Below are 22,529 nucleotides of genomic sequence, written 5' to 3' on the forward strand. Positions count from 1 at the left end.
AGCGTTGCTAATGTTTCCCTTCTCACAGAAAAAAAGAAAAGAAAAGGGGGACCACACATATGAAAAACTGTGGGCATTTCACTTAGCTCTTCCTGCCTCTCTTTGACTCTTATGAATGGGTACAAATGAGACCACAGGGAGGAATGAATGCGCCTTTTTCATATCTTTGAAATCAGCTCAATCAGATAGATACTAACAGCTGATGGAGGCAGTGTGTGTCATATCGAGCTGCTATGAAGTTCAAGGTGTAAGAAGAGAACCCCCAACACCCGCCTTCAGCATCTTTTTTTCTTTACACGAGGAGCCAGTGAAGTCACCACAGCTGCTGCCTCTCTGCCACAGAGGCCGAGTGAAAGGTCGTCCCTCCAGCTGAAGGTTGTAAATTCAAGACGTAAAACGGGAAAGACGCGCCACTAAACAGGTGCAGGAGCAGAATGAATGGTCACCCGGGTTTTTTCCCCCCCCCCAATCTCAGAACGAGCAAGGACAAAGAGGGGGTGAAGCGGGCGTGTTCAGACTCAAGCAGCGATAGTCCTTCATGAAACCTTGGATTGTCTCATTTTGGAGCAGTACTTTAAAAAAGAAAAAAAAAATCATCATAATAAAACAAAACCAAACATCCCTATCTGGCACATACAGGAAACATGAGGTGTTCGGTGAAACCTTAGCTGAGTGATTTAAACCAAAAGGAAAAACCGTGGTGAGATATGACACCAGAGCTACATCTAATGAAAGTGATCACTAGTGTATATGGTAGTGATCGCGGTTGTATATTCCAGTGTGGACTGGAGCACATGAATAATGCATGAATGCGTATTTTGTTGTCGGGTGGGATTTTCTATCATTAATCTGCCTGCTGATCCACATTTATTTCCACGTTACTCGACAGCTCAGCGTCGTTACTCAAAGTCGGCCGGCGCAGTCTGAGATATTAGTTTGAGCTGTCCTTTGAAAATAACTTTGCACTGATAGAGATTTGTGTGGATAAACTGTAGCGTCTCTCCTTAAGGTGACATCTCAAACCACATCTATCTTGTGTGAATATTAAGCACAAGGGTCTGCTGCGATCAGCCTGGATTCACTTTGATTAAAGTTTATTTTTTCTTCTTTTGCAGTTCATACGTTATTCAAAAGCCCCCAATTAGACGTTTGTGTCTCATGTACGATCACAAGTTTACAGCGTGTGTTTACTGCGATGCCCACCAACAGATCTGTCGTAACACCTCTACCTTAACTGCCTTCCATCTCCTCCCTTGACTGATTACCAGGTTGCGTTCAGGTGGAGTATTAGCTGAAGCAACACTAAAACATGGCGTGCAACTGCGGTTGTGACGTCACCGTTGGCGCGAAAACTAGCTGCTGCCCAGCTTCTCCCCACAGATGACACAGTCCGGTTGAGGTTGCTTGCACAATAATCTCTACTCACTATTTTCCGCTTTTCTTTAGGTGATGGGCCATCATTCATGTGCCAAGCTGCAACTGCGAATACAGAAAAAAAAATGCATTCTCATCCAGGAGTGTCACACAGTGCCGATGTGACGTGTCTCATCGTTACGAAAAAGCCGTCTAATGGCAGTGTTGACAGCTGAGACAGAACTACTGTTTTTTAGAGAATGGCAGAGTTTGTGAGGTGGGTGGAGAAGCCAGGAGACGTTTCACTTCTCCTTTTATCCACATGCCCATCTGTTCCTTCATGTGACTATTTTCTAAAACTCTTGCCATCTTTCAGTAATAATGTATGTTGTCACAAAGCCCACAACACACTGGCGTAGGGGTTAATAAGCCGTGCGCACTCCATACAAATTCAGGCGTCTGAATTTTCCTTTAAAAGTTCAGGACTAGAACTCATAAACAGAAGGTTTATTCTTTATCACCTGATTCGGGTCTCCATCTCTTCTCTAATTGCCAAAATTACTTTAAGTCTGCATTTCTTTTGAAAGGATTAATGCTCGAGTCAAGGTGCCCCTTCTCCAGACCAGCAGAATACCTGCAAAAGCTGCTTTAACATGCATAAACTGAGATAGCAGCAAACTAAAAATCAAATCTATTACTTCCGGTGAGTGCTTCACATGATGCTGGGATCAAATGAGGACCCTTTTATGCTTCAGGAAATGTTTTATTAACCTATTTTTATTGTGAAGGTTAACTGAACATACGCGGATAATGCAGCAAACATCCGAGAATCTTTAAAGCCAAACTACCAATTTGGGGTCACCTAGAGGACGCCAGGTCATAATCTAACTTGACAAACCACTGGCTTTGTCCACATTGTGCTTTGTTTTACTGACTTCCTCTGCTAATGAGTACATTTGCGTGAAATTGTTCTATGACACAGTAGAAATAGTTGTAAGAGGGATATAATTCATATGGTCACGCTGATACTGTTCCCGGTGACATTCGTGGAATTTCTTCCTGTTTATTCTCCTTTCATCTCCACATCCAGTCATTAAGAAACATCCTACACAAATCCAATAAAGGAACAACCAGCCCTCACATTAGCATGCTGATGCAACAGTGCTTATTTCCTGCCTTAAGAATGACACCATTATCATCCTCAGATAACCAGCAATAAAATTAAGTTTGGGTCTTTCCACTGCTTTTAGGCCCCTAATTTCCCCTAATGTCCTAACGTAAGAGAAACATGCTTAAAGAGTTCAAACTTTAGAAAACGTTTTCATGAAAACTCTCCTTCTCACCGTCAGCTCTGACATTTTCCATGATGTCAGTTCTTCTGATTGACCCAACCGTGAACCATGTGATGCTGTAGATAATGAAGCTGCACCGTGTCTGATTTTTCCCAACGTCACGAGGAATTTCATGTATTTTTGTGCCCAGAGGGCAAAAGCAGCAGCAGCAGCTTCAGCCGGGCATGTTCAGGAAGACACGGGAATAAAGCGGAAGCAGTCAAGGCATGAATTTCATACCAATGTGACACATGACAAATGAACTTCACAAGAGATGAAAGATCTGATTACTCAGATTTTAATAACGAAGGATCGCTGCGGTAGCCAAAGGGGAGAAAAAAAAGCATCTAAAGAAGCCACATGTGTCCTGATGTGAAATTTATGAATTGATAAAGCAGTAAAAATGTTAAGTTTAGCTGCACAACTTCCTCTAATGTAGTTCCAGTGTTTTTTAAGGGTCATGACCTTCTGACCGCACCGTCCGATAAGTCAATCAGTGGACTGCGTGACAGACTTTAGATAAAATGTGGAACATGCAAACCAAAAGCACACAAGCAAACAAATGATTATTCATTCATTGATTTTATCGGCCACACATATGTGCAACGCATGTCTGCATACAGATTTACAATTAAAAATTTCCCGATGGCAACGGTATCAAACCACCCATCTTCTAATGAAATGAATGAAAAAGCGTTTTTTAAAAGAAGACAGTTTCGTTTTTTCTCTAAGTGTGTAAACGATCGAATAATTTTCAAAACATTTGTACATGTGAATTTCCCCAGAGTGCGAATAATAGAGTTTGCATCTATTGGGAGAAATTCACCTTTTCTTGGTTTCATTGTGTTAACCAGTAGGTTCAAACCTCCACCCAGGATTGGAGCCTCTGTTTGCCCCTCCTGACGTCTCCTCCTCACTGCCGTTTCTGCCAAATGAAAAGAAGCAGCTCGGCAGTCAGAGTGAATCTGATTCAGTGTGAGCAGCCTGCTGCCATCACTTTTGGTGCTGTGCGTTCACTAGTTTCACTGTACCTTGTGTGTCTTGTGATGCTACTTTGACTGTGTGCAGTTAACCGTGCACACATCTAATTGGTCTTGAGGCAATTGATTTACTAATTTGTCTACTAGTTTCAGGAGACTGGGGCCAGGGATATATTTTCCCACCGTTTGTGTTACCACCTGGCTCAAAAGACCCAACATAATGTGGATAGCTCAAATAAAACATGGGTTTTATTTGAAATGACTTCATAATCTCCACTCACAAATGTTTTTGGTTAGGTAAGGCAGGTGAGTTGAAGACCGTTACAGCAGTTAAAGAAAATGGCTGAGATTATAGCTATTTCTGGTTTATTCCTGTTTCGAGCATCATTTATTGGCCTTTAGTTCTCCTGTTTGCTGTAGGATGTAACAGTGGTGGTGTTGGAGAGAAATCTACTCAAACCATGCTTCTGCTTTTTTAAATTCTTGTTCATTTTAAGATGCTGCTTGACGTGCTCTGAAAATAATGTGAAATTTCAGGCATGATTTTTTCTTTCGGGTTCATTGGAGGCGTGACCACATGCAGATTACTTTTCTCATTAATATACGAATGCATGTTTGTCTTACGTTTGCAGTGATGCGTCACAAATGCATAGATAACTACCCCAGCTGTCTTTTATCTTTCAGTTACGTCACACCCTCTATACTTGAAAGGTGTGGTCATGTTATCTCCACCTAAAAATGCTTCTACGTCACTTTTGAAATGCCGACCTTTGGTTGATTGTGAAAAACAGAAAATGTATTCAGGTTCACCTCATAAACTCAGAAATCTATGTCGAACTTTCACTAAAACATTTTTTTAATGATCACACTGCAAAACGTCCAGTCTTCAAAACTCCTTAAGAGTCAAACACAACAGATGAGGCGGATTGATGCTAAATGTATCCCATTTGATACTTCTACATCATTAATTTTTCCTATTTTGTCACCTGAAAAATCGCAAATAACCTAAAAAATTATATAGATTTTAAGCAATGAATAACAAAAACAACAGCTGGATGAAGAAAATATCCCAAATTAAAACTCAGGCAAATTAATATTTTATTTCTTTTTTTAAATTTGTTAGGTTCAATAGACACAAAAGAATTCATGACTCGGTCTTTAAACTGTTAAATTGGTGACATTTTGCTATTAAAACCATGATTTATTACGATATTAATGCTCAAAGTTGGTCAAAAAAATTTGTTAGATTGTGGAAAATTGTGGCAAATGCACACTTTGATGCAACTGGAAAAATGTTCACGATATGGAGATAAAATGTTAACTTTTAACTGAAATTTGCTCAATTTTATATAGATTTTTTTTTTAAATTTAGATGGGTTTTGTCTTTGTTGACAGATTTGAAGTAAAAACAAGACAGGAAACGAGGGGAGGATACGCAGCAAAGGGCCACAGGTTGGACTCGAACTCGGGCCTCTGCATTTAAGCCATGGGGCGAATGTCACCCTGCTCGACCAGTTAGCTAAACTGGCACCAAAAAAAAAAAAAATCATAATTTATTCAAATCATCTCACTGTCACCAACAAACTGATCCAAACATTAAAGCAGTTATAGCAAGCATCCGCTGGCGGTCACTCAAAGACCCTCATTCTGCTGCAAGCCTGCTGCTTTAAGCAACAACCAATAACTAACCTGGCTTCACATGATGCTGGAGGCACTGCATTAATCAACAACTCAAGAGACATGTGAAACAGGAAGCTCTGTGTCCTCTGTTCAACAATAAGGACACAGAGCTGTGATTAATTGCTGCCTCTTGACCACCGCGCTGCAGGTTTAACGGACACGTTACTTCAGCTTCTTTTATCCGACTTGCAGAAGTAGGAGCGTGTCCTCTCATTCACTTCTTCGGCCTCTTTTGAACTCTCTCGAACATGCAAGGCTAAATATTTACAAGTCGGCCTTTGCTTGTTTAATGTTAAAGGCACACTCACACTGCAGAGTAAATGAATGAAAAAGCTGTAGACAAAACACCTCCAGCAGCTGATGAGTACCAGGCCACTTTACAGTTACCCACAGGCTCCCCACAGGTTCAACCTCCTTTTCAGGACATGAGAGACGGCGACCCCCGGGGAGGGGGAGTTTGCTCGGTTGGGGGGGCTCAGCGGAGAGGCGTGGCCCTGCTGACGCTGCTGTCTCTGTGAAAGGAGGCAATCTGTGCATTTAGAGTTGGGTCAGGGCCAAAGGGATTAAACCGAGGTGGGCTAGACTGCCATCCGAGGGCATTACACACAAAGACGACGAGCTATATGATGAGCTGCGAGCATGGCGTTCGTCAGGACGCAAGAATGAAGGCACGCAGCATTGAGGTTTCTGGATTTTCTTTCTTAATTGGCTCTTTCCTAAACCCCTCCCCCAAACTATCCAATCATAGATTTTCACAATATATACAGTAAGTGGACACAGCAACTCTGCCAAGCATTTTATTAGCAGACTCACACTCAACATTTAGAGGTTCAAGGACGTCGTCTATTTCTACATTTTTGAAAACTCAAAAGAAAAAGTGTAAGAAAGTGATTAAAACTTTTTTTCTCTGCTCTGTTACCATAATCTGCTCAGCTAAGTAGCTTACTGTCCACAAAGCACACACTTTTAAGTCCTCAGGAACAGAGCTGGTATACGCTGAGTTTGGAAAAGTGGCTAAAAAAGTGGCGATGCAAACTGAATCCCCTCATTTAAAAAAGGCTGAAAAACTGTGAAATCTTTTTGAGGGTTGCTAACTCCATCCAGTGAGTCCTTTGCTGATCAGAAGTTGCTCCATTTGGTTCTAAAATTTGGAAAGTCTAGATGATTCATATTATTTGTCCTTATTTGAGTTTGTGGCAGTAGCAGCACAGCAATAAACTAAAAAAGCTATTTCCCCTGAACTCCACTGAGCTGAACAGCAGGAAATGACAGCAGTCCTTGTTCTGCTATGCAGCCTCAGAGAGCTCGGCACAGCAGCAAGTGAACCACTTCTCACCTCCTGCAGGTTCTGGTTAGAGATTTCCAAAGCAGAACAAGGACTTCTGTAGATAAGAGGGGAGAGACTCTCTGCAGTGACATGCAGGACAACCGTAACAGTCACCAGGTCAGCTGAATAGTAGTGAAACATGATGCAAGAATATACCTGGGAAGCCCATCCAGGTAAAGTGAGAAGCACCACAATCATGTTGGTCAGAACCCAACAGAAACGATACTGAACGTGCTCTACGTAACCAAAGTGCAGAGAAACGTGAAGCATGCGGGTACTCCAGGGTGGGTTTTGTTTCCTGGCCATCATAAAATTTTATTCAAATGAATCAGGAAGGAAGTATAAACCAGCTTTAAGTCAGTAAATCCAGCTTTCGTTCAATGTTGTTCACATTTCATTCTGCAACAGCAAGAGAGTAAAAGATGGTCCTGGAGTTTAAGCAAGTGCCTTGAATTTTGTTTAATTGTATTCAACTTTAAGTTCCTTTAACACCAAATAATTAAAGTTTTTATAACCACAGGTGTAGTTTACAGCAGGCATATGTCTCTACCACTAATCTGATACCTGTGCATGCATTTATGTATGTAATACAAGTTCCACCTCTTAAAAAACAAAAGAATGGTGAATATGTTAAGCTGCAGGAGATCAGGCGCCCTCTCTACTCTTAGGATCCTTTTAGATATCCTCCTGAGACCCGAGCTCTTGTTTGGGTTTTTGATTAGTTGGACTTGATAAGTTTAAAAAATAAACATCATGTTTGAATAAAAAGTTGTTGTTGTTGTTTTTAATATTATGCCCTAATATGGGCACAAAGGCTAAAAGAACACAATGAAGTTTGAGGTACGGAAAAGCCCAAATATAATGTCCCCAAATGAGAACGCAGGCTCTATAAAACTCATAGCTAGGGCTGGATCAGGTGACCCTGAACAATCCCTCAGTTATGCTGCGTCTCAGGTTCCTGGGGGGACTTCCCATGATGCACTGAGCACTTCATTTCCATGCATCTCTTCTCACCCTGTACTGCTCGTCGTTAACTTTTTTTTATACTCATTCCTGTAGCGTGTATGTCTTGCTGTCCTTTTTTCCCCTCATCTCTAGAGCCTGGTAAAGTTTCTTCCTGTTAAAAGGGAATTCTTCCTTCCCACCTTCACTAAATTCCTGATCAGTGGATTGTATATTGCTACAGAGTCTTTATCTTCTAATATAAAGTGCCCTGAGGCTGCTGTGGTTTGGCAATAAACAAATAAAACTGAATCAAGCTGAATATGACAAGCTTGGACATTGTTTTGTTTTGTTTTTTGGCTAATGTGTGAAACTTTAATGTTACAAAATTGACTGATACCAACATCTGGACTAAATGACTACAGACCCGTGGCTCTGACATCTGTGGTCATGAAGTCATTTGAGCGCCTAGTTCTCTCCCATCTCAAGACCCTCACAGCCCCCCTCCTGGACCCCCTGCAGTTTGCATATAGAGCCAACAGGTCTGTAGACGACGCCATCAACATGGCCCTACACTTCATCCTGCAGCATCTGGACTCCCCAGGAACCTACGCCAGGATCCTGTTTGTGGACTTCAGCTCTGCCTTCAACACCATCCTTCCAGACCATCTCCGAGGCAAGCTTTCCCAGATGACTGTGCCTGATCCCATCTGCCGGTGGATCACTGACTTCCTGACGGACAGGAAGCAGCACGTGAGGCTGGGAAAGAATGTCTCGGACTCCCGGACCATCAGCACCGGCTCCCCTCAGGGCTGTGTTCTTTCTCCTCTGCTCTTCTCCCTGTACACCAACTGCTGCACCTCCACCCACCAGTCTGTCAAGCTAATCAAGTTCGCAGATGACACCACCGTTATTGGACTCATCTCGGACGGGGATGAGTCTGCCTACAGGAGGGAGGTTGAACGTCTGGTGTCCTGGTGCAGCCACAACAACCTGGTGCTGAATGCCCAGAAGACAGTGGAGATTATTGTGGACTTCAGGAAGCACACAGCCCCACTCCCCCCCATCATCCTGACTGACACCCCCATCACCTCTGTGGACTCATTCCGCTTCCTGGGTACCACCATCACCCAGGACCTGAAGTGGGAGCCCACCATCACCTCCGTCATCAAGAAAGCCCAGCAGAGGATGTACTTCCTGAGGCAGCTGAGGAAATTCAACCTGCCAACACGGACGATGATGCAATTCTACACTGCAATCATCGAGTCCATCCTCACCTCCTCCATCACCGTGTGGTACGCTGGAGCCACTATCAGGGACAAACAGAGACTGCAGCGTGTTGTGCGCTCTGCTGAGAAGGTGATTGGCTGCAGACTCCCATCTCTGCAGGACCTGTACACCTCCAGGACACTGCGGCGTGCAGCCCGGATCTCAGCTGACCCTTCTCACCCTGGACACAGTCTGTTTGACCTGCTCCCCTCAGGCAGGAGGCTCCGGTCCATTCGCACCAGAACCTCTCGCCACAAGAACAGTTTCTTCCCCTCTGCTGTCGGACACATGAACAATAACCACATGATTGTCCCCGCCACTAACACATGACCCTACGCTGTGTCACTGCATCATTTCATGTTTGGCACTGATCACCACCTGCACTCATGTATATATCTTTCTACGTAGCACTCATAATTCTTATTCTCATGTATATATCTCATGTATATCTCATGCACATATCTTTCTTTCTACATAGCACTTTAATTCTTATTGTCTGCACTGAAGCACCGCAGCAATTTCCTAATGTTGTAAACCTCAACATCTGGCAATAAACCCATTCTGATTCTGATTCTGATCTGAGGACAAGATGAAGAAATTATTGGCAAAAGGTCTTTTTAAAGAGAATTTTTAAACAAAAAGGTATTTTTGTTAAAATATGTTTAAAAACATAAAAATTCCACATTTCATGAGTGTGGAAGAAGAAAAGTAGTGTTTGTTTTCAACATAATATAAGAAATAAAAGCAGGGAGAGGGATTTCCCTGGATGTTTTTTGTCTATCTTTGACTCACAGTTTTTTTTTATATAAATATGAAGACTTTGGTGTTCTTGCAACTGAAATAACAACTGAAAAGCAACACAGCTAAATAGCACTTCTGTGAAAATCTGACTGCATTTGAAGCGTTTAAGCTGCTTCCTTCTGCAATAAAGCAACAAAACTGCCTCCGTGACAGTTTTTATCTCAATCATTTGGCAGCTTAAATAGTTGCTAAAATGGGTGAGAATTTGAGAATTTTGGTGATATTTAGAATGCATGCTGCAGGAAAGAAAAACGGGGGAGGGGGGTAAGACTGAGAGGACAAAAGCATCTGAGCAGTGAAGGGACTCTACTCGCTTGTTTTTTAATCCTTTATCAGTTAACATTTGGAGATGCTGCTAATTCTCCATAAATGAAGCATCTGTTTCTCTTGCCAGTAAGTCGAAAAAGTGCCAAGATCAGTCAGAGAGTAGCAAGAGTTTAACCTCGGGGGTAAATGATCGATGGAAGTAAGCTACTAAACATCAGCTGTTGGGGTTTCACCAAATCTGTCACGAATGCTTTGGACACGGCTTATCAAAGTAAACCAACACATCAAAGAGTCTTTTTCTTTATGTGCTGCTGTTAAAACAGCTATAAAAAAAGAGAACTTCCTTTACACCTCGGGGCTTCGTGTAATGTTACAGTGCAACTGAGCAATCTCACACATAAGAACAGCAATCTAATCTGTGGTGAATCAGCAGCAACTGAAAAAAGTCCCAGCCTGCTTCTCTACGATAGTGAAAAGAACAACAGCCATCAGCAGGAAGAGGAAACAATGTCCAATGTCACCACGGGAGGATGAGGCCCGCTCAATTCTCCAAATCCGAGTGTGAAACAAAAGATTCCATTTGTGCGTTTACAACAATTAATGGGGAGTTTTAAACCGTCGCCTTGATCCGAGATGTGCACAATTTCTCGTGAATCTTAGACAAGCGCGGACAATCTGCTGTGTGAATGAAAGGCTCACGAGACGTGGCAGAGCACAGACGAGGCATTTTTCCAGCCTGGTGCTGAATTTGTCTCATTTGGCAGAACCTGATGATTAGATTCACAAGTCCATAAATGTAATCAGACAAAAAAAAAATCTGGCACACATTAAAAATACTAAATGCATTGAAAACTGTGAGAGTTGGATGGCTGATGGAGCAACTTACTACTTTCAGTGCACCTGCAACACAGCCAAATTCTATTCATTAATTAATCCTCGGGGACAGAAAGTGTCAGTCTTTACAAAGAAAACTGCAAGCATGTTTGGATTACATACATTAAAAGCTGTTTACTTGTCACCATGTAGGAAATAAATGTATGTCTTTATATGGTGTCTGTAAACACACAGTTGTGAGTTTAGTACACTCCATCATGGTCATGAATGTGATTGTTTGAATTTATTTTGTGTTTTCTGTTATCCACACATGGACAAAAGTATGCATGCAGGCTCCAATACATAAAAACACCCTGACTAATACTGTCCCTTAGCAAGTTGATCCTCAACCAGACGCTTTGACAGTCTACTATAATGCTGGCTGGATATTTGACCACTCTTCTTGGCAGAATTGGAAAAGTTCCTTTTAACTGGTTTAGTTTCCTGGCACAGACTCGGCATTTAAGAGTAGTCTTAGCTTGCTTTATTCATTCCTAAACCTGTTCTGATATATGTTTGGGAACATCCAGCTGTGTCCAAGTGTTAACGATCTAGCTGTTGATTTGAGGTGATGAAGAATTTGGAGGTGGTTTCACCAAATTTGCCCTTCGTTATTCCATCCACTTTGTGAAATTTATCAGTACCACTGGCAGCAAAGCAGCCCAAGAGCATCATGCTACCACCACCATGCCTGAAGCTGGTACAGTGCTCTACGGTTTGAAAGCTTCAACATTATTTCTCCACATATGCCTCATTGTGGCCAATTACCTCCATTTTCATCTTGTGCTATAAAACACTTCTCCAGAAAGCATTTGGCTTGTCGGTGTGAGCAGTTTCAGTCAACCACGAGGGTGTCGACTTTGGAGCAGGGGCGTCTTTCTTGGTTCTTGGTCGGCTCCTGGCTTCACTGTGTGGACAGTGATGCTGGTGTGGACTGTGTTTCAAAGCTGTGTCGGTCCCAGGAAATCAACACATCTAAATGAACTCTACCAATTCTGTCATGAAGAGTGGTCAAAAATCCAGCCAGAATTAGGCTGGAAGCTTGTTGGTGGCTACCAAAAGGGTCTGGCTGAGGTGTAACTTGCTAAGGGACGTTGAATGAAACATTTATGGGAATGCTTGTATACATCTATACTTTTGACACTGTGTGGATTAGAGAAAATATTTAATAAATTAATAAATTCAAACATGCACCCTGTTGTTTTTTAAACAATGACTCTACCCTGGAAAAGCAGTTCAAAGAAATCACAAAAAGCCCCAGTTTACCACACGATGAGTGTATAAACGTCTAAACAGCTGCATTTGCATATGACTATGTAGAAACTGCACCAGAAAAAAAATTTGGTAACAGAAATTTTCTGGTTTCTGTTTGAAGTCTCAGTTCATTTTGCGAATGGTGCTAATCAGGGCTTGGTTGAATGCAGCAAAATGGTAACTATGGAGTGTGGCAGGCTACGGTGCCATCGTAATTTAATTTTCAAATCAGGACTTTTCTTCTTGCTGAATTTACAAGTGATGATCAAAGAAAACACACAGAAATCGTGGATATTTGATGCTTGCATGAGAAAATCCTCAAAACGGTCCATGAGCAGACGAGGGGACGGCTTCCCTGAATTAAACGAACCCCTTCTAAGTTTCAATCAGTAATTTGAGAACAAACAAAAACTGTTTGTTTCAGATTCCCACATGTGAATATTTGCTCTTCCTTTGAGCTTTGAGTCTCATTTTAAATATTTTATTTATTACCTGAAAGCAAATATTAAAAAATGTGTAATTTGTGGCCTTCATTTTCATAACCCATTATTAACCCCACTCAGGCTATGTGATATCATTAGATAGCTTATTGTGATCCAAACATAATCAGTTTACCAACATATGTGATGGAAGCGGCAGTAAATCCTTCTTTTTAATGAGCAGGAGTCAATGATTTTTATATTCATATTCAGGGTGAGCGCTTGACTATTCTGTGCCCAAGGCACAACTAGGATTTATCCATTTTTTTTTCCCCCACTTACCCAATTCAGGGTCGCAGGGGGGTTGAAGCCTGTCTCAGCTGTCATAGGGTGAGAGCAGAGTACACACTGGACATGCTGCCAGCCAATCGCAGCACTACACTAGGATTTAATATGTCTTAATTAATGTGTTAAAGTGTTCCCCATTATGAGGGATTTTATTGTTTGTCTATTTTGTGCTCTACAAGTGTAAGATATGCAGTGCCTGCTATTTCAGTGTTAACTGATACTTTAAATAAGATAAATACTTTAGTGATACTTTAAATATCTTATTGTTTATCATTTCATGTAGAACATGATAAGGCAGTCATGATGATGGTGGTTATAAGCAGAGCTGGCAGATCATCACTGAACCTCTGAATGTTAATATGACATTCATCAATCACTTCCAGTAACTAAAAGGCATCAGTGGTAACTGAATGGCATTTCAGATCAGTGCACCCCGACAATCAGTCAAGCCAGTATTAGCAGCTGGCAGTTCAATTCATTTTTATTTACGTAGCGCCAAATCACAACCGAAGGTGCTTTATATTGTAAGGTAAAGAAACCCAGACAATCAGACAACCACATTTAACCACATTTAACCTCCTAAGACCCAAACTCTTCCACGGCATTTTAATTTCTCTTTGATATTTGGCCATATTGGGGCCCGATGAATGTAAAAACAAAGAATTACAAGATTTTTTTTTTTTACCTTATTTTTGTTTTTAAGAAAAATGAGAGCCACATATGAGGATATTCGTTTAAAATTTTGATAGAACAGTAGCAGTATAATGTCCTCGTAAGTGAATATCAGGCCGTTGTAGAGCAACATTGAGTATTTTGGTCTAAATAACCCAAAATGTGATGTCCACATATGTGGACGGCAGGTCCTAGGAGGTTAAGGAAAAACTTGGTGACAGTGGGAAGGAAAAACTCCACTTTAACAGGAAGAAACCTCCAGCAGGACAATAGCAAACTATCATCTTTTCAAACTACTGGAACTTCTGAGCTTCTTCAGTTATAGAAAAGTGGTAAAAACAGACACAATCGAACACTCGTGTCTTCGTCACAGCTGCGGCACCAACAGCAAAACATGCCATTTTACAAAAAATGAGATTTGCACAACCTCCAGAAACAGCAGCAAGCAACAAAGGACATGAACACATTGGTCAAATGACACTACTTGCGGGAAGAGACGGTCACTTGAAGAACTCCATTATAAATAAATGTGATATGGGAAAATACTTTAACATCAAATGTGGGAGGTACATGACATATTTCCTGCATCCATCTCCAGTAACAAAACTGCCTTTATAAAAGTTTCCTCTCATGTTTTTCAGAGTAGAGGTGTAACCTGTGGGGGAAGATAAGCTTTCCAAACCTTATGCTGAGGACAAAGTCAAAAAGCTTAAAAATTTTCTTTTGGTTTTGTTTCACTATTAATTCAACAAATGCAGTTTTTACATTTCGGTGACCTTTAAAACTGCAGATTTGACTCTCTTCCCATTCATTCAGACAGGCAGCTGTACATAACACTGTATTATAAGAACTAAAAGCATATGGACTTATATATTCCCTCTATGTTACTCATTATAAATGAGTGCTGCACCCGAAGTCTAACCTTGGCATAAAAAAACCCTGCATTCGAGGGTCTGTTTAACAACAACACACCAGCAGATATGTCATTCTGTCTGTGCGTCATGCTCCAGCAGAGTGAAGGCTGAAAAGGGAAAGAGGAAAACCTGCTGCAGTCAGACCCGAGGATATCGGACTAATGAGCCGTTGTTTTTAAGAGTATCTAGTATCTTCGTGAAGGTGGACAGGTTACAGAGGTCACATGTAGGTTAGGTGGCTCTGCGCAGGAACCTGTTCACTGATTAAGATGAAGGATGCTGAGGACATAATACAGGAGAGGTGTAAACGAGCCAGGGGCCCTGGGGGGCCCATCTGTTGTGGGCAAATAAACAGGGAATGGGAAAACAGCGCTGTTCTTCCCCCCTTCGAGGCTCAGCAGACAGCTCCATTAATCAGGAGCAGGATGAGCCTGCTGTGAGCTCCAGTGACAAGTCAGCAGCAGCACAAAATCCCCTCCTGCTCCTCTCGCTGTATCTCCATTAGAGACGGGAGGTGTCAGCTGGCTGCCACTCCTGTTCCTCTGTAGTCACTATCAGTGTTTTCACAACTGTCCTCCAAGAATAACAGAAAAAAAAGCTAACCATGAGGAGCGTAACAATTTACAGGCTGTCATTAATCCCAACTAAAAATAAACATTTGTTTAAGGAGCTTCTTCCAATCCAGCCAAACAAATGACTGCAAACCCCACATTTATATAAGGTTTGACAGTGCTACAGTAACAAGTATGCATACACAAGAAATCAATTGACTGTAGTGTGATGTCCAGAAATTTTTCTATTAGTTTTTCTATTAATTACTGGAGCAAGATGAGTGTTGGTTCAGCTAGTTTCTACGAGTCATGCAGATGCACTTTAGGCCTGCTAGTAACAATTACTCATTTTTCCTATGAGATTTCATATTATTGTGAGAAATGTCAAACTATTGTTTCTCAGATACTTACAGCCTCGATTTAAATGGAGAACCAATGGTCAACAGTCCAAACCCCAACTATAATAAACATGTGACTAGAAACAGAAGCAAATGATACTGAGATGTGGCAGAATTTGGCATTTTTAGTTCACCGTAATAACATGAAACCATTGCAACAAGCTAGTTTGTGGAATATCTACAAGGAAAGAAATTTCACAATCAACTTTGTGGGGATAGGTTAATTGGTTAATCTAAATTGCCCATAGGTGTGAATGCGGGAGTGAGTGTGAATGGTTGTCTGTCTGTGGCTACGTCCACACTAATGCGCATCGTTTTCTCTTCGTTTTGGCCTCCCGTCTACACTGAGACGGCGTTTTCCTCAAGGAAAAAAGCTGCGTTTTGGAAACACTCTTGAAAACGAATACATTTCTGTCCCGTCGCAGTGTGGGTGCTCAAAATGCAGACTTTCTAAAACGATGACGCATTTGATGCAGTCATGTGACCAATTAAACAAAGATAGCGGAGGGCATTATACAGCAGTTGTTTGTTTGCTCTCAATTTTGACAGCCCTAAAAATGATTAATATCAGTTTGTACATGCTCCAGATAGCTTTTCTTCAAATTCTTTAATTCTCACTCGCTTTTGCGCATGCACAGGACTGGAACGTAAGCGTTTTGGGCCGTTTCAATGTGGACGCACAACTCTGTGAAAACGACTGAAAACGCTAGTGTGGATGCGGAGCGTTTTCAGACGAAAACGCCGTTTTCAAATCTATCCAGGCACCATGTCAGGTTATTTTCAGTGAGACCACTAAAAGGTAGTTTGGAAATACACCAATCAAATTCATAAGAATGTGTTACAAGCATTTCTTTTTTTTCCTGGCTTTGCAGTCATTAAAGCCGAGACAGCAAGGATTTCCCCGTCTCCGCTTCAATCCTGTCACATTAGGGAATGCTGTGCAGCATTCTGGCATCCGAGAGGCCTTTAAATGATTATTCAAATCTGACTCGTTAGTATTTCATCTTCTCACCGCCACCACTAACGCTCAGACTTCTGTAACGCTGTGCTATTTCCAGCTTGAACACGGCCTTGGCCCCAGTTGGCAAACACGTCTCCTGCATCTCTAGAAGTAAGATAAGACGTGTCCCCTCAACACAGCTTCAGTAGGGAGAGGGGGAGGGGAAGAGAGGGGTGAGAGGGTGCAGGCGGAGATAGTGGAAAGATGGAGGTGCACTTTAATAGTATGATTCAGCAGAGGTATCAATTCCCACAGATGGCAGGCTGGCTCCTATTGACTTACATAGGAGGGGAGTAAAGAGGCAATCAAAACCACCCCAGGGACGGACAGTCAGCACATCAAAAGGGAGCCGGATCACAGTGCCTGAGGCTCCCCATCAGACCTGAGTGGGAAATAAGGTGAATGTGCTTGAAAATACCACAAAATTCAGTCTACAGGTTTCATTTAAAGGCCATGCTTATTGATAAAACCTTTAAATGTCACGGAAAACACTAACTTCGACGGAAGTTAGCTACTACCTTGCCTCAAGCCTTCACCAACTCCGAGTGATCGTCCAGACTGACAGCTGGAGATCCTGAGCGACAACCTGTCTCGAAAGGTAGTGAAGACGAGGTGTCAGAGTCCTGTCACACCTAAGCGCAGTGTGCGAGCCCCAGACGTGCTCGTGCTTGTTACTGGAGACTGGCAGCTTTCACCCTGGCTTTAAAAAAACACCAGCGTGTGAGAAAGGCGTTTCCACGTAAAGCTAAAAAGCCTGCCGCTCCTCTCACCTCTTTACTAAAACAACTTTTCATTTGGCGAAGCACACGTTGACAGTACGCAGGCTAGCGACACTGCGGGAGTGAAACTACATTAACCTTCTGCGAGGACTTTTAATCAGTCTAATGAGTGTTGCCAGGCAGACAGCAGCTGACCTCCAACCCCTGATGAGCAAGTGATGGAGAGAGTTGGCACTGGCAAGACACCATAAATATTGCATTAGCAGTGCTTTAATGATCATTAAACTGCACCGTGAACTCAACACGTGTTACACCGCCCGCTCCTCTGTGTCATAAATGGATGTCAAAGCTGGATGCTGTAATCTGATTGGCTTTTCATTGCTGTGGGAAATAAAACATCTGTACAGCATGAGGATGTTTAAGTTGCAAAGGGCATGGATCAGCATATAAAACTGCATTTTGGTATTTTTTCGCCTTTCAGTAAGACAACAGAGAGAAATAGAGCACAGTGATGTTTTACACCAACTGCTTACCACATGATTATCCAGAAAATACTTCATATAGAATAAATAAGCTGAAACCACAACGAGCGTAGCTATTATGTTCTTTTATGTTAATTTGCAGGAAAAAAACTCTACAGTCATTCATCTGGTCTGAGTTCTTTCCACATGCAAATGTATATTGACCGCAATCATTACCCAGCCTAGGTGCATTTAATGTTTTTCCGTGTGCCAGACGGCATAAGCTGCTGTTCCTCTAAGGCTTATAACACCTGCAAAGCAAAGCCATGCATTCTGGCCATCTCATGGAAATGTCTCAGGAAGATCTGCTCTGACAGTGAGCACCAAAGCCACCTACTTTAATATCAAAGATGAAAGAAAGAAAATTGAATGTGCGGGCTGCTATTAACAAGTTTACAATAATGTGAGTAAATGATAATGCTGTTGAGATGTACAGTGCAACCATCAGTGAGCTTTATGATGGTCAATAATGAGGCTACAGGCAGTCATTTTACTGAAAAATAAGGTTATAAGTCCCTGACTATTCCAACCTGAGAGACAACACACCATTGTTCAGCTGCAATGCTGTCATATTATGTGATAATATGCAACTGCACATTTGTGGCTTTCTATATTGTGGTATTTTTGCACTTGTTACCTTTTAACACCATCTGCTTCTGCTTGTGATCCCTTGAAGTGTATTATTTTAAGCTCATTTCAGACACTGGGCACATACCATTCCTGTCTCCATAAGTGTGTTTAAATTTCTGTCATAAATTTACATTTACTTTAATGTTCTTCATGTCTTCAATTGCAAACCCACTAAAGTAATTGAGAAAGCCAATTCATCTGCAGGTATTTGCCAAAAATAAAAAGACTGTTAACAATGGCTCAAGCGGTGCTTGATGTTTAGTTCTCTTTGGCACTTTCACTATGAGCACGCAGTTAAAGACAGTGTTTGGTCATAATGGCTTGCACCACTATATTGGCACAAACACCTCATACCAACTGTCAGGCACGGTGGTGGAGGGGTGATAATTTTGGCTTGTTTTATAGCCACAGGACACCTTGCAGTCATTGAGTTGAACATGAACTCCTCTGTATCCCAAAGTATTTTAGAGTCATATCTGAAGCCACCCGTCTGACAGCTGAAGCTTAGCAGTAACAGATCCAAAGCACAGTGAAAAATCTCCAACATAATTGCTGAAAAAGAAACGACTCAAGGCACTGCAATGGGCAGACCGCAACCTGACGGACGTCCATGTTAAAAGAGCTGTCCATAAATGAATGCCTGCAAACCTCAATGAACTGAAGCAACGCTGTGAAGAAGTGGGCCAAAATTCCCCCAAAGTGATGTGAGAAAGTCATGAAGTCATATAGAAAGCCATTACTTCAACTCACTGCTGCTAAATGTGCTCCTAACAAGTTACTGAAAACGGAGGTGTACTTAGTTTTTCACAGGGAGTCCTGTGAAAGGCTTCTTTATCACAGGTCTCTGTGTGGGCTGGAGTCAGTGATAACTACCCCCTCTCCTTCCACACAGACTCAAAGAAAGACCTATCTTCTGCACTGTAAAAAAAAGTGAATATGATTTTAAACAAATGTGTTAGTCTTACTACACAATAGCAGCAAAATTGTTAAAGTAAAATGGTTTTGTGCCTTTTATTGTTGTTTAGGGCACTCTTACAAACCTTCAAGGTGAACCAAGGAATTTGCATGAGAAACATGCGACATGGTAATTTTGTCTTTGCCTACATGTTAATGGAACCATTTGATATGTAAATATTACTGGATCCCCCAGAAACTACAGCTGGATTCATGAGGTGGCGTGTTCGCTGTCCGCTCCAATCTGGGGATGGCCCGTTTGCCTGCAGTGAGCTCTGGTGCCAGATGGAGGGGGTCTACAAAGTATGTAGTACGGTGGGTCTGTGGGCCACTCTTTGGGTCTCAGTGCTTTTGTTGGCCTGAATGCAAAGTTACACCATACAAAGAGCTGAGGTGAAACCAAATGCTAAAAACAATGAAAAGTGAGCACTGGAGTCCCCGAGTGCTTTTCATGCTTTATTTTTGATCTGTTCCGGCCCACTTGCCAACCACCCTCCAAACGCTCACGTAATCTGCTTCTAGCAAAACACAGTCAGGATTTTGTACGACTGCACTGGAGCGTTTCTGTCCAACCATAATTGTGTATGTGAACAGACACATTTGAGAGACAATAAAACCGTTTTACTTAAAAGCAACCCGGAAGCCGAGGTGTTCAGGTACTGTGCTGAGTGGCTCAGCTTGTTTCTTTTCTGAAGTGATAAAATACTTTACAACAAAATAAATAAGCTTTAAATAATCTGGGACTGAAGCTTTTAAGAACTTGGGTTAAGGCCACCAACAGCGGCTCCTTGTGCTTATGACAATACTGCTAAGACATGCCCGATTACTCATTTTATTTGACACGAGCGTCACCAGAACGCATGTGGACTTCAGCTTTAAATACTACAAGCAAACAAAAGGTGTCTATTCGTCTCCCGCTCCACCTCGCCTCTGTCAGCTCAACAAAGGAATTCTGAAAGCGGCTCATTAAATGTGTAGGCATGTTTCCTTTCAAACGCAAGACCTTCCACAGCACAGTGGCAGGACACATAAACACAGAATGTAGGTCAGTCAAACAGTTTGCGTCTGTTCTCTCCCTCCACGCCTGAGGTAAGCTGACAGCAAAACCAAACACATTGTTTGCCGAGTGTGACTCATCTCTCCAGGAGAACCTGGGAAAGTGGAACAAGGTTCACCTCCTGCTCCCTGAAGTTGCTCCCCGCACTATAGTTGCTGAACGTCTACCTGTCGATGTGACTGACAGCAGCCAAGGTTCCAGGACCTCCTGGGTGTGTTTACATCCGTGTATCATTTAGGGGCATAAACGATGTCGGGTGCTAGCGTTGAGAGGAGAAATCAGAAAGAGAGGTGTGTCATGGGGGGAAAAAAACATTCAGTGACTCACACACATTAAAAAAAAGCAGTAAGTTGAGTTTTCTGTTTGATATAAAAGCTGCAGCTGCAAGAGTCTGGCGTCTGTGCCAAAGCTTCAATGAAACTCTGAAATGTGTAGAAAACAAAAAAACTTTTCAGTCTTTTAAGGGACTTTTTAAATAAACTCCTGGAATTCATGGTGGAGTTCAAGAGTTGAAAGATGAAGTAGGTCCTAACTGGATATGCTGCTTTAATACTAGAAAGTATTTAAAAAATTTGAAGCCTTTTATTTAAACATTTAAATATGAGTGGGCAGAAGCTGAAAGCAATTGCTTTAAAGTAAGAAGTGTTTCCGGAGGCAAGAGCGTTAAGCAGTTTTCTCAAATATTTTCACATGACATGGACTAATTATGCTGAGGAATAAGTATTGTTCTGGTGGGAAGAAATGTTGATAATAAAAGATACATATGTGTACATAAGTGAATACTGTAAACAGAGTTGACACAAAGAATAAAGCCTAGATTAAAGTATAAAAAAACAGGCGTAGCCACTAGTGTGAGAACTTAGTTAACAAGCTACGTGCATAGACTTTATGAGGGCATGCACAGACACACATATAAATAAAAGAAATACACAAATAAATGTAAAAAACAAACAAACAAACACTTTCACTCACCGAAACTGGACCACACACTATATGAATAAACATTTAGCATAACTAACTGTTAGCAGTCAAAAAAGGCAGAAGGCACCAAAAGCTGTATTAGTTCAGGAGCAGAGCAGGAAGGTAGGTGGTTCCATCCGCACCTCACTCAATCTGCACATCAGAGTGCTTTTGGAAGCATCTGAACCTCGTGCAATCCATCAGAGTTTAACAGTGTGTGTGCTATCATTAGAAAGCATGTATTTATGTGTATGGATAATGAGGCGTGTAGTAAAAACAATGCTTTGACTGTTTAGTTGGAGTAGAAAAGCTCCATATAAGTACCAGTGGCTCAGTGCTGCAGAAAACAGACGTTCTGATGGTGGAGATCTTAATAATTAATAATAATTCAGTGTCCAGACTAAAACTCCCATATTTTTTTTAAATATTACTACAATTTAAATAATGTATTTATATTTACATTAATCTAAATAAGACTACTAAAGCCTTTAAATAAATATGGTGTGGTGCACCCCATGCCCCCCCTTTAGACTCGGCCCTGCTTTTTGCAGGTATCACTGCAGTAGAAAAAGTGTGACGGCTTTCAGAAAACTGCCAAACTACATTGACGGTTCTGCATATATACATCTTTATTTTAACTTCTATAGCTTTACTGAAAGTGTAAAACAAACGGTGGTGGATGGGAGCACGTGAAAAGTAATTTTTCCTTCACGTTGGAGCTCGTTGTACAGGTGGTGGATTGTTGAAGGCCTGCTGTCAGCCTTTTTCCAATGCAAGTTTTGATGGCAATTACAGTAACGAACGCATCCCTGGATGCTAGAAAAAACATTTTCTTTTACTCCACCTGAGCTCACCTTCCCAGTAACAGCTCCACCTTTTAGCTCTTTACTACATATGTGCAGACGCCACTGTTGCTCTTCTGTTATCAGTCTTTTTGTGGAGACATGTGGTGGCTCCTAAATACGCTTATTGCAGGTCTGTTTTTTAGTCAAAAAATTTGGGTGAAGCGGTCATGTTTACATGGTGACAACTGAATGCTACAGAATCGTGGATTAAACGCAGCGTCAGAGCAAAGAATTTGCATCGAGGATTTTGTGTAATTGAGTTATTCGGTGAATCGTTGCAACCGTAGAGGACTGACTCAGTTTTAGAACCAGCCTTAAACCTTTTTCTTGCCCAAAATGGAATAAATTTCTACTTTTGCAGCCAATTATTTAAAAAGTAAAAAAGTGTATGGGACAGTTTTAAAACCAGAGGTCAGATGTGAGTTTCTTTAACTGTGGATGAAACGGCTCATCAGTGTGACTGA

The 22,529-nt window shown here is 41.7% G+C and overlaps 1 long non-coding RNA gene across 3 annotated transcripts in view; it reads right to left on the reverse strand.

Moving 5' to 3' along the window:
- The window catches only part of LOC146567218 (uncharacterized), a 42,969-nt gene that overhangs the window by 11,943 nt on the left and 8,497 nt on the right, over positions 1-22,529 (reverse strand). Inside the window, exon 2 of one of the 3 annotated variants that reach the window (XR_014893891.1) lies at positions 20,428-20,519. The exons of the other annotated variants lie outside the window; for them this stretch is intronic. This is a non-coding gene — a long non-coding RNA (uncharacterized LOC146567218). The remainder of the gene's footprint in view (positions 1-20,427; positions 20,520-22,529) is intronic. 3 annotated transcript variants of the gene reach the window in all.

Source organism: Mchenga conophoros, linkage group LG9 (genome assembly GCF_057382185.1).
Source record: "Mchenga conophoros isolate Kocher_MC1m ecotype Shallow Benthic linkage group LG9, M_conophoros_male_GT1.1, whole genome shotgun sequence".
NCBI classification, from domain to species: Eukaryota; Metazoa; Chordata; class Actinopteri; order Cichliformes; family Cichlidae; genus Mchenga; species Mchenga conophoros.